The sequence below is a fragment of the Centrocercus urophasianus genome, unplaced genomic scaffold (assembly GCF_019232065.1).
Source record: "Centrocercus urophasianus isolate 14NV4802_14NV808 unplaced genomic scaffold, USGS_Curo_1.0 seq_16, whole genome shotgun sequence".
NCBI lineage: Eukaryota > Metazoa > Chordata > Aves > Galliformes > Phasianidae > Centrocercus > Centrocercus urophasianus.
Window position 1 is genome coordinate 41,552,552 of NW_024884711.1, and position 13,026 is coordinate 41,565,577.

Below are 13,026 nucleotides of genomic sequence, written 5' to 3' on the forward strand. Positions count from 1 at the left end.
CACGTAGTGCCTTAGAAAACCCAGAATCCCTAATATGAAGAACATTCTGTCCCTAGGCAGGCTGTGCAAACATGGGAGTACATGAGTAATTTACCTGTGCCCTGGAGTCATGGGGACAACTTAGGTGAAATAGTTCGGTGCCCAGCATGGCTGAGCCCACAGATGAGTAATGAAGAGTCATAAAGCTCAAAGAAAAGAAAACAGGCTGTGCAACCTGCAGGAACATCTTAATTCCTGGGTGGTGCTGCCATGGTGTTACTGCAGTGGGATATTTTCTTTTAGTGCTCTTCAGAGAGCTGCAGGTGTGCTATAACTTCTTATGTTCTCAGCCTCAGACTCTAAACCGAAGGCTTAAAATACCACAGAGAGTTCTGGTGGGGCAGGTTTTAGGTGGAGCTGATGACCATCATCTTTGTCCCAAAGCATTCCCTGGCTTCTTGGGCACTGATTCCCCCATCCTTGTGGGGAGAGGTACCTGAAGCACCTGGAACAGAGGGAACAGCAGAGCTGAGGCATCTCCACTGGATGCATCCACGTTATGTCCTCATGGAGCACTCATCCTTGGAGCTCCCACTTTAGGACCGTTGAAGCCAGAAAGTGACACTGCAGAGTACAGGTTTTCATACATTCCAGTTGAAAGCCTTAGTGTGCATACAGAAGCACAGGGCTTCGTGCTGAAGCCCACAGTTTGAGCTTTTTGTTGATCCACCAGTTCCTACTCCCATGTGGTTTTCTCCCATTTCCAGATGCCACAGTGTTGTCCTTCATCTATTCTCTTGTGGGACTATTTCTGTTCTTTTCTACATGGTGTAATTCAGGACGTACTGATTCAGCGATAGCTTCTGTTGAGTGCTGCACAATTCTGACTTAAAATCTCTCAGTACATCTATTTCAGGCAAGGCTGAATGAGGGACCACTGAGTCTCCTACACTAATTTTGCTCTCTGATTTATTTTTCCATGGAGATCAAGATATTTCTGAAGGACTTCACCCCTGTAACAGAAGATTAGAGTCCAAAATGTCAGTCCTTCATGAGTTATTGGGCACCACAACCCAGCCCAACCCTCATAATTCTCCTCTATCACTCAGAAACCGTCACTGACCCACAGCCCTACTCTGACACGTCTCCTGCAGTGCCTCCTGCCACAGCCACGTAAGAAGCAGGCTGCGTCTGTCTCCAGACATGAGGATGAGGTGTGGAAGGCAGGGGGAAAGGTCAGTACAACATAGGGCACAAGGCTGCGATTTCTCAGCCTCCAAAGCTGTTTCTGTATGAGCACTCAGTCATTTCAGTATGGCTGTGGTTTGGATATGCATGTAAATACAGAGAAGATAAACAGATAGTGAAGAATTAGGCATATTAACCCGAGGAGGTATCAGCTGTATGCATCTGTCCTGTTTTTGGTTCAGGGCATCCCTGGCACAGGGCCTTGGCTGCAGAGGTGTGTGGGGTGCTGACTCCAAGAGATGGGCGCTCACTCACCAGGTTTTGGTGGCTCTCACATGGATGCTCTGCTTCTGGCTTGTCAACAGTGAGTCACAAATTCCAACTGTTTGTTTCATTGCTTGGTAGATCATGCTGAAAAATTGCAAAGAAAAAACTGACTGTTTGAGATGAATAAAAGAAGAACTGTGGATTTTGTTTTGCATGGAATGTTTCTCTCCTCTCTTTCCTTTTCATATCATCCCCATCACCTTTATTTTCCAATTTTTATTATTTTTGGTGATGAACTCCACAGTTCAGTGCTACCTCTTACTGTTGGGGTGTCCTGCTTTTTTCCTTGTATTCCCTTTTCCAGCCCTTGCAGATCACAGCTGCCCTTTGCTGAGAATCACATCCTACTAAGAACTGGTGTCATTTATGGTGCATATTGGCAGTATTCAGTCCCCGGTTCATTTTCCACTTGGGCTCTCCTTGCCTTCCAACCACTGCTGTAGTTTTTCATGCTCTTCAAGGAGCTTCTCCCAGCTGTGCTGCCTCCTTGGCTGCAGGCTGTGGTGCACATCTGTGCTGCATGCTGCTTTTGGTTGCTGCTCCCTGCAGCATTCTGCAGGAATAAGGCAGCCATAAATATGATGACTGTATTCCGTGTAAATAGGTGTCTGAAAAAGGACCCACAATGAACAGATGCTCTGCCCTACCTTGCAGGCCTCTAGCTCAACGGTATGTTTCCATTTTCTAAGGAGCTTCTCCATAGATTTACTCACTAAGACTTGCTTAGTAAGTCAGGACAAGAAAATTTTAATGGAATCAGGCCCTATAAACTCATGTATGTGGTACTTACAAAACCACTGGATCTTTGTGGAAATTATAGCATATAAAGAGCACCAACCAATGGCAAAGCCTTTCAGTCTCCTCTGGGACATGGTGGAAGGTTGCTGTACTGCCAGTTGGAAATTCGTGATATTTTAGGCTTGTTCTTGGCTCAAAAAGAAGAAATAGGATCAGTGTTCTGGAACAGTGTGAGCGAATTGTGCAGGAATTGTGTGCAACAGAATCTGAAGCTGATTGAAAGCCTGGCTCTGAAATTTTTTGTTAAATTCTTTGAATGGAAAAACAAGATACAGCTGGTACAACAGTGACTGTTCCAGTTAGGCAGCCAGCTTTGTATCTCTAGGCTGGTGAGAACGAGGTACTCGTGCATTTCCTCTTGTTTTGATCTATGGACTGCAGGTGAGAGATTGACTCACCCTAGAAAGCACAAGTAGGTTCAGAGAAAAAGAAATCACACTGAAAAATCTATTTGCATGGAAAGTTGATGATATAAAACATTTTCTGGAGGCTTATAGGATTGTCCTTAGTGTATAAGGAAAAAGCTAGTGCACTAGCATAGGGAATTTTGGATCTGCATCCTTACAGACTCCCAGAATTTGTTAGAAAAGGATATTTGCAAACATGCGTTGGTGGCCTTCTCACGTTGCACAACCTCATGTGAGATGATGTGCATTAACTCAGCCCTACTCTTTGTCACTCAGGCTGCTGGATTTCACTTCTGAGCAAACACAGCCTCTCCATCTCACACCAGAGCACAGACACAGGCAGTCACAACTGACACCTCAGGCCTGTGGGTTTAGGAATACCTTGGGGCTCTTGGGCAGGATGCGTGCCACATAAATACAAGCAGTCATTTAGTAACTTTAAAATAATAATGATACAAATTCTTGCCTATTTTTTATCCCAGTAGGGTGAAAGAAAAATGGCAAATTACTAAATGTTTTTTTTGTGGATGTCAGAAGCTGGATGGAATCCAACAACTATTTCAGCAAATATTTATGAAATTGTTTCTAAACCATTAACTGTTCTGCTTATCTCAGTTGTGGTTGTGCAATGTGTTTCTCTTGCTTCTATTCCTTATCCAAAGGTGGGGGAGGAAAGGGGATATTTTCAAGGTGGAATTTGTGCCATTTCAGACTATGAGAATTGATTTTGAAGATGAATTAATAGAAAAACCCTTTAAGAGGTCTTGGTGTTCCTTTAAATTGGCTGTATCAAACTGAGCACTGCGAGTGATTTGAAAGGAATGATTTAGGGATATGAGACAGTTTCCTGGCTTTAATACCTATTTTATTTGATGTCATCTTTAATCAGAATAATCCCTTTAAGCTGCCTATGCACGGAAGCGTTTGAGCTGATCCTTGCCTTGTGGCTTGGTTGGTAGGAGAGCCTCTTTTACTCCAAGACTGCGACTGCACCAATCTTCCTTTTTGCCCTTTCTAAGAACAGTCACAGATGGGTCCTTTCTCCTACAGCTGCGGTGGGACAGGCACAAATGTGTTTTTCTTGCCCCAGCTGGTAGACTGATTTCTCTGGTAACACAGAAACAGAATTATAAGAGGAAGCTTGTTTATTTTCCCAAACTATTTGTATGTTCTGCATGCATAAAATATTCATTAAACTGGGGAAAAGCCTCCCAAACACTAAATATTTGTTCATTTCTGTATTGAAAGAGGCAGATGCTGAGCTTGTCTCCAAGTGCTCCAAGCAATAGCTGCCATTTGTGAGCAAACACCACGTCTGCGTTTTATCAGATGGACGCACACCCAGCGTGCCTCTGGTGCTGCTGAACAAAAGTTCCTTCCTGGCTTTGGTGATGTTTGTTATTTGGTTTGGACAGAATAAAGGACAGCACTGGTTGCACCTGAGTGCAAAGGGGAGCAGGCTCTGTGATGTGTTGTTCTGAGTTCTGAATAGTGTGAGAGTGGTATCTGAGCCACGCTGCTCACACTATAATGATGTAGGAACCAGTAGCCATTAATTAAAAGCAAGCCCCCTGTGTTAAAAACTGTTTCAGTCCATCCTGGCAAATGTTATTCTGAAATGGGCCAAGAAAGGGTTGGCAAAGCCTCACGGCTCAGGATTTGGCCACCTGTTTCTCCAGAGAGGTGTCAGTTCATTGCATGAATGTTTTGATGCCTTTTGTTAAAACATTGGATGCTGCAATAGGATCTTTCTGCTTTTTGCCCTAATGTTGGTGTTGTTCTCCCAGGGGTGACCTGATCCATGGCAGACTTCACCAGTGTCTCAGCCAAGGACGGGGCTGCATGGCTTGGAGGTGCTTTGCCAGTAAAGAACACTTTATGAGATTGCTTGGTGGATTGATCATAGAACCACAGAATGGTTTGGTTCAAAGCCTATCCAGTTCCAACCCCCCGCTGTGGGCTGGATGCCTTCCACCAGTTTAGGCTGCCCAGGGCCCCATCCAACTGGCCCTGAGCACCTGCAGGGATGGAGCACCCACAGCTCTCTGTGCAGCAGTGCTGGGGCCTCAATGCCCTCTGAGTAAAGAATTTCTTCCTAGCATCTTACCTGGATGTTCCCTCTTTTAGTTTAAAGCTATCGCTAACTACCTACACAAAATGTCGGTCTTCCTCCTGTTTATCAGCCCCCTTTTCATCAGAGCTGGATGTGATTATAAAGAAAGATTTTTCAAAGACCTGTTGCTGAAAAAGAAAATTCAAGTCCCCCATTGCTCAGCTCACAGTCGGAGGGTTTGCACTGCTGTTTGCACATAATTCACGTGATATAATTCCAAAAGCTGTGCTGTTCTCTTCATTTCTAATGCCAATGTCATACTCTGCAGTCAGACAATTTGTTTTCCCAGCGAGGTCCTTACAGCAAATTACAAAGCAAATTAAATCTTCCTCTGTTCACGTTGCAGAAGGGAGAAGTGGAGCCCAGGGGCACCTTTGGTACCGGCACAGAGCGGGCCCACGGCTCCAGCACAGCACCCAGCCCTGCTCTGCGCTGCCTTCCCCGGTGCACCGTTGCAGATGCAGCCTCAGTTACGTGAAGCTCCCGCTCCCAAAAATAGGCTCCCTTCTCTCCCGATCACGCTAAAAACCTCTGTGGTTATTTGAACTCGCAAACTTCCCCGCTGGACCCGCAGCGTTCAGCTAACGCAGCCGGTGCGGCTCTTAATGACCCTCCTGCGCAGGCGGTGCTGCTGGAGCCACCGTGGCGGGTCTCCGCAGCCTGGTAATGGAATCCTGCGATGGTCGGAGCATCCCTGGCACGGAGCCCGCGTCGCCTGCCTTCTCCTCAGTTACCTCCGCTCCCGCTGTCCCCGCGCAGCGCTGCGATGGAAGGAGGAACACACCCAGCCCCGCTCCCCATCTGTTGCAGCATCGGCTTCAGTAGCAGAGCCTGAGATGTTTAAATGTGCTTGCCTTTAGGGAAAAGCCTTGCATGCAGTTCTTCAATGGACGTTTCCAGCCAGACTGCGGGATTTTTCAGAGCTGTAAGTCAGAATGTGGCTTGCCCGTCTGTGGGTTTCTTCAGGTTCGATTTTCTTTGCGTTTATTTGTTCTGACGGACTCGAAAAGGGAATAGCTTTTGCATTCATCTAAGTGGAGAAGCCTGAGTGCGCTGCAGGACTCAGCTGAGAGGCATTCTTCAGGCTGTGTAAGAGATGCGTGGTTCTCGGGTATTTTGCTTTTTTTTTCATCTTGTTTTGTCTCTTTTGTATGCATGGCTGGCACAGGGCTGCTGTCCTGTTTTTACAGCATTTAGTTACAATAGATATTTCAAGGCTGAACAAAATGTTCTTTTATGCAGTTAAAGAATGCAGTCGGGGTTTTTTCCTTGCATAACTTTTCCTTAATGTTTTGGAAAGACAGATTATCTTTTTGGGGTGTTTATTTAATTTCAGTCTGAAACCATCTGCTCTCTGCATCCTGCAATGCCTGTTTTCTCATCCTGATCATCACAGAGCAGCCTGAACTGCTATGCAACCCCTTGCTGTGGCTAGGCATTGCAAACCCCAAATTGCAGCTTTTTGGTAGGCTCGTCGATTAGAGCTTCTATTTGCTGTTTGCCTGTCTTTTCATGTGATATTTGACTCGATGTCAGGGTAGAGATACGTACTGCAGCCTTCACATGTTCCTTTTGCATTTTTCCCTTTCTGCTGCCAGACTTAATGCTGAGCTCACTGCAATTCATGGGCCTGTGAATGAATGAATGTCCAATAATGATGATGGCTCTTCTTTGGGATCAGATGCAAAGCTTTGGGTGCCCTGTCAGCGAGGTGATGGGGGGGTTTCAGCGAAGGGTAATTGGAATTTATGCTGGTATAAGATATAGGGGATTTTGCCAGCTCTTCTCTGCTGTGCTTGTTGGTCCCTGTGTTGTAGCTGTTCTTATGGACTACATTTCAGCTGCACAGAGTGGGATGGATTAGGGTGTCTGCTCTGGGGGAGAGATTTCAGCTCGATCCCTGTATGGGAAGGAGTCAGGACCTCTCTCCAGGAGGTGGGGCAGCAGAGGCTGCTCTGAATCTGGAAGAGAAATCTGAAGTTGGGAGTTGGGGCCTGGAGCATCAGTGGAAAGAGAGAGTGATTGGCAGGAGGATTAAATGGATCCTGCTGACACAGGGCCAGCCCACTGTGTTTCAAGTGCCGATGGATTGAAAGGGAGGCAGCAGGAAAGCCAGCCCACAGGGCTGTGCTGCTCCTCTTTTCTGTATGAGGTTACTGAGGGTGGAATGAAAGGGTATTCATCCTGAAAAATGACACAATTTGAAATACAGGCTAAAACCACAGGAAAAAAACCAAACAAGCAACCATTAATCTGTACCAGGATGTCTTACAGCCATCAGGAAGAAATTAGGAGAATACAAAGCAATATCGTTGTAAACCTTTAAAGGTAAATCACAGAGCTGGTGGAAGCCACCTGCAAGCACAATTTGCTGCTGGCTGTATGCAGGGCTTTCCATTGGGAAGAGCAGACCCCTGTGCCATTAGGGCACGTTCCATCGCCCGAGTCACTCCAGCAGTGAGCTGATTTAAAAGACAAGAAATAATAAATCATCTGAATTTAAGAGAACCAGCAGTTAGTGAGCTTGTTATGCATATGCACATGCAGAAAATGACTATACACGTGTTTACCATATATATTCTCACATATGAGAGCATGCACTACATGTGAGTAAAACAAGAAGAGATGCCCTGTGAGGTGAGCTCTGCCACTTCCAGTCCCTGGAGGCCACAGTCAGCAGTGACAGTCTGCTCCTGTTTCTCACTGTAGGAACTAATGCTTTTGCTTGTAGAACTGATATGTTTTGGTAAACGTATCCTCTAGCTCCGATGTAAGAGATGCTTTTCTAATTGGTATTTAACTGCTTATAATGACTGTGGGCAGTAAAATTTCCATCCTAATGAAACTCAAAAGAGGTGTAACTGCAGCACGCATTTGAATGCTTACTGATAGCAGTGCAACTACTTAATATGTACAGACAGAAATTATTGTTTTTAATGAGAAAAATAACCAATATACTTTCAGGACCATATTGCTCACATTAACTTAATTTTTGCTAGTATTGTCTCTCTATAAAAATAGAAAGCCAACCAAAAATAATAAATGTTATTCTGAGTCAAGGTTTTCTGCTTGTGGTTTTAATTCACCTTGAGAAACAAATGGTGTACTTCTCTTTGCTTAGTTTTGTTTCCTGCTCCACTGCTCATCTCTTCTATGGGAGGATTTTGGTGAAGCCCCGTGGCACAGTGAGTAGCTGAGATGGGCTGAGCTGCAGGCAGAAGCTCTCCCAGTGCCCCTGGCACAGCCTGGGTCGCTGATCCCAGGAGGAGGTTTATTTTGTTGTGAAAATTGCTTTGGAACTGTCTGCCACGTGTCTTGAAGCAACAGCCGTGTATCAAACAGCCCCAGCCGTGCCAGGCTGGCACTCTGTCCATCTGTCACCACGGTCAGGGAGCCCTCCTAACATGGAAACGTGTCCTGCACTCTCTAGGCAGGAGCAAATGCTTTCTGAAACACGGTCATGTACCAACTGCCAGCCAAACCAAATGCAAATTTGCCTGTTTTGGCTGGCCAGTGTCTGCTGGGTTTAAAAAACAGTACATTGGGCAGAAACAACTTTCTGGGAACACAGGTGTGTAAATATCATGCTTAAGTTTTGGATTGATTCACCGGCATATAAGAGTGTTTCCTGGTCGTTTCTCCACAGCGTATTCAGACAGGTCCATTGCAACCATCGTGCTTAATGGGTGCGTGAGGATTGAGATGGCTGAAATTGGAAGACTTCTTACAGGAGCCAGAAATGAATATAGCTCACTTCTAAGAGGTCTGTCCTGCACTGGGAAGCCATAGACCTTGACAGAAGCCCACAGTTTATTTGGGGAGACATCCAGTTTAAAATGTTAGCATTGCATGTAGAGTATTAGAAACACACTTTTGAGTAACGTTTAGAAATACCAACAGAGAGTAGGACCTCGTCATGCTACCTGTTGTATATGGATGCCTACAGTGTGTCTAGACTGCGGGAAGAGACGTGATCGAAGCTTGCCTTAAATTAGCCCGGCTGAGTCCTGACAGCCATACAGCAGCAGGAGCGAGGAGCTCCAAGTGAGCTGAATTGTGGAGTATTTACTCAGCCTCCCACGGGGATTTTACAGCCTACGCTCACTGGGTGTTGTCATGGCTACCCTTGTGTCGGAGCGGGGCGAAAGCGAGCTGGCTGATGCCACACTTGTGATTGCTGTGTAGACGTGCCTGTAGTACGATGGAGCTCCTGTGGTGAGGCTTCTCATCAGAAGGTGGTGGGCATGGAGCAGGCTGCCCAGGGCAGTGGGCACGGCCCCAGTGCCAGAGCTCGTGGGACACCACTCTGAGACACAGGGTTGGGTTTGGGTGCCGCTGTGTGGAGCTGGGGGTTGGAACCGGTGATCCTTATGGTTCCTTCTTGCTCAGGTTCCATCCAGCTCGGGATGTTGTGTAAGTCTGGAACTGGATATGCAGGCCGTAATGAAGTTTGGATTCTCACAGAATGAATGATTTAATGTCATTTGTTGCTATTGAATGGCACCGCTAACCAGAAAAAATAAGAGAGGTACCAGTTCTATGTCTGCAGCTCTCAGCTCAAAGCATGCAGTGGGACTGAAGGACACACAAGCTGATTTTAAGGCAGAGTATCACAGAATCACAGAATCACAGAATCACCCGGGTTGGAAGGGACCTCAAGGATCATGTAGTTCCAACCCCCCTGCCTAGCAGGGCCACCAAACACACACATTCAGATCAGGACACACACATTCAGATCAGGACACACACATTCACACTGTGACTGTGACAATCTTTTCTGTATTGTCTCTGAGAATTTGATCTTCCTTCTGTCCTTGAGGGCTTTTTATGTTGCCAGCTTCAGCAAATTGTACAAGGAGCTATAAAGTCATCCATTCTTTTGGGAAAAGGAAAACAAATAGTCTATCCTGTGAAATTAAGCATCCTGTATATAATGGTCTCTTTATGCTTGTGGTGCTAAAACTAAAACAAAAGCTGTAGCAAAGTGACTGTACATTTGGTAGATTGGAATTTTTTTTCTACTGCAGAATTACAAAGGAGGATAGAGCAGGAGAACAAACAGGGAATCTTCCCTCGCCATAGGTTCCATGTACTGTCCCCTCTGAGCTCCCATTCTGGTCTCCAGTACACCAGACACGGAGCCATTCTGTTCTTCCTTTCTTTTCCTCATTTTCTGCTTCTACCTTTTTTCTTTTTTACTTTTTTTTTTTTAATTTTTTGGCTGAGGCCTCCTTGGTCAGAGTACATCCCTCCCTCACCTGACTTTCCTGATAAAAGCTTTCTTCTTGTTGCTAAGAGTATCCACAATTATTAACTGAAAACAAAAGGAAGCAGTAGGCACCTGCCTTCCTAAATGCACTGAGCTGCAAAAAATAGTTGTAGTTCAAGTACTTAGGGCAGGGATTTTCTGTCTGCCATGAATGTCACTTCTTAAAGTCATATATATGCAAGAGAGAACCCAGCAAGCCCTGCTCAGACAAGGCCATCAGCTGGAGGGTTTTATTTCTGATTTTGTTTTGTTTCCCTCTTCCTTCCATGGTTTTCTAAGAGATCTGGCCTACAGAAATTGGGAAAAACATTCAACTGCAGTGACTTTGTATAGTGCAGAGATGATTTACTGGCTCCTGATGGTCCTTGCACTGAATCCATTCAGATTGCCCCTGTGCTATAGCGTGTCTCAAGTGTTCTCATTGCATTACGGCAAAATCATCCTTTGTTTGCTGTGGTTCTGCTATTTAATGTGGCTGATGTTCTGTTTTGTAGAAAATGTGTGCTTTTCTCTGCAATACCTTGGAATCCTTTGTTGTGTTTATGTAAGTATTGGAAAGGAGTTGGCACGGAGTACATGCCATCTGAAGGGTAACATTTGCAGTCTCTTGCTGCCTCTCCCCATAGCGGTGTCTCATTTTGTTGTTTTTTAATTCCCTCATCATTCATCTGATCACGTTCACCAGGTCTGAGGTACGTTATCTTCTGCTTTCACTTTATCTGTCTTAACTTGTTCTTCTTGGAGGAAATGTCTCGACAGAGAAAGTTGCCTGAGCACCCAGGAAGGGGCTTAACAAAGAGTCTGTACCCAGCAGGGACTGCAGAGCACTGGGGTGATGGTCAATCCACTGCCCACTTGGTACACAGCTCCATACATGTAAATCAGGCTGCAGTATTTAAAGGCAACCACTTTCTCCCACAGGCTGGGAATACTTGGGAGCTTGCTGCTGCAGGCATTGTATGTGGATTGTGGTGTCACAGAGAACATTGAGAATTTCTTTTTCCCCGTTGACTTGCTTTCTCTGCTCTTCTCTCAGCCTTTCTCTGTCTCTTTATGGGCTGTGATTTACTGCTCAGGGGACAGCAGTGTATCCTCCCAGCTCTGTGCATGCTGTGCACAGGATGGGGCACCAGGCAGAAGTGGCTGCATCCCACCCCAGGTCCACATACTGCAGGCTACATTCAGCTGCTTTGCAAAGGCTGAATCCTGGCAGGAGAGCACAGGCTTGAAATAAAATTTGATTTTTTTCCATGAACAGAACAGTAATGTGCTCTTGCAATTGAAGCTGACCCTGAGAGACAAACAAAAAACCGTCCATGGGTTCTTGACAGTGTTTTTAGATGAATCTTGTCTACAGCCTCAGAAGAAAAGGTGCATTTGCTGTAGGCTGCTGGAGCTTAATGACCATTGAGAGCTTTAGAAGGGTGTGCTGCAGACTGCCAGTTTGCCACCCAGCTTGGACAGCTTTTTTGAGGGAACTATGACAGAATTATTGGTTTCACTGGTCTTTCTATTCCCATACCTGGGAAATTCTCAGTGTCAGCAGCTCTTTCAGATCAAACAACAATTTGAACCATCAACTCACGAGTGAGAAATGGAGAAAAGGAGCTCCAGTAGCTCTTCAGTTCTTGGCGTGTCTGTTGTCGCCCATGAAACTGCCAAGTTTTTTTATGTAGGACATTGAATAATTACCAGATGGATGGCAATTTTCACTTATTGGGTTCTGTGCTGGAGTTCAGCCAGCAATAAATCCTTAACTTTTTAGATCGTGTCTCTTTGGGACTGAATATTTCCATTTCACCCAGGCAGGTCACTTATTTATCTTGATTAATTTAAAAAAGGTAGGGTGATTTATGCTTTGTTATTTCAAGCCTGGTGCTCTATTCACTTTGGTGCATGTGCAACTCCTCCTGCACAATCACCCAGCTGACTCCTGGACCACGCTGCCTCTGGCACCGTCGTGCTGCACACAAACTCAAGTCTCTGTGTTTCATTTCTACCATCTCAAACCGTCCAGGTCCGCTTGATTGTTCTTTTTAAAAATGAACAGCCTTAAAACGAATAGCACACAAATAAATTACAATTGCCCTGTGAAGTACAAAGCTGGCTTGCACAAATCTAACCAGCTTTGTACATCTGTTACTGCCCACTCCCATTGAGTCATACTGAGACTTAGTCACCAGCATCCTATGCCTCACAGTGCGATTTATGTCTCTTTCTCCAAAACACATGCTGCAGTCTTGATGGCATGGGGGAGGGAGAAAAGCAAAGCAATGAGCAACCTACTCTTAAAGGAATAAAGCCATGTAGCAAGCCCTATTATATGCTACTGTGCCTATTACATCAAAACAACAAAATCAAAAGGACAGAAATTCCTGTATATGTCAGTTTTGAATAATTCTTTGTGCAATAATTGAGTCATCTGATATAAATCCTCAAAGGCTTCTGCACAGGATTGTTCTGAAAAAGGTAATTTTTAATTCAGTCAGTGCTGCCAAGCTACGTACCCTATTCCATAGAGTTCAAGCTTTGGATTCTATTCACAGCCTATTAGCATATGCAGTATATTTACTATTCAGAGTTCTACATCAGCTTGTAATAGGTACAAACCAAGGTTGATCTAAAAAAATCCGCTGGTGCGCAGATTGAACTGAAAGAAGCAGTTCACAACTGACATTAATAAATATTGTGACTTTCTTTGTCCTTGGTAGGACAGCTGACGTGCTCATGGCTCAGTAACATTAGCAGAGGGGGAGATCCTGAGAGCACTGCGAACACGTGGTGCTGAGGAGTGGAATTTCTAGCAGTACTTTGTGGGATCAGGGATCTCGCCAGCACTCTTTGCTTAATTTCTCAATATCTTGTTTTATTTACTCTATCGAAGGAGCTGCCTCCCCACATTAGAAAGCTTAGTAAAGTGCCACCTTCTGCTTGATTTACATTGC

At 45.1% G+C, this 13,026-nt stretch overlaps 1 protein-coding gene across 3 annotated transcripts in view; it reads left to right on the plus strand.

The window, feature by feature from the left end:
• The window catches only part of PRKAG2 (protein kinase AMP-activated non-catalytic subunit gamma 2), a 183,169-nt gene that overhangs the window by 43,438 nt on the left and 126,705 nt on the right, over window positions 1-13,026 (plus strand). The window contains exon 1 of one of the 3 annotated variants that reach the window (XM_042816535.1): window positions 1,440-1,531. The exons of the other annotated variants lie outside the window; for them this stretch is intronic. The gene's annotated coding sequence lies outside the window, so the exon portion shown is untranslated. Of the gene's footprint in view, window positions 1-1,439; window positions 1,532-13,026 lie in introns of those variants that run through there. 3 annotated transcript variants of the gene reach the window in all.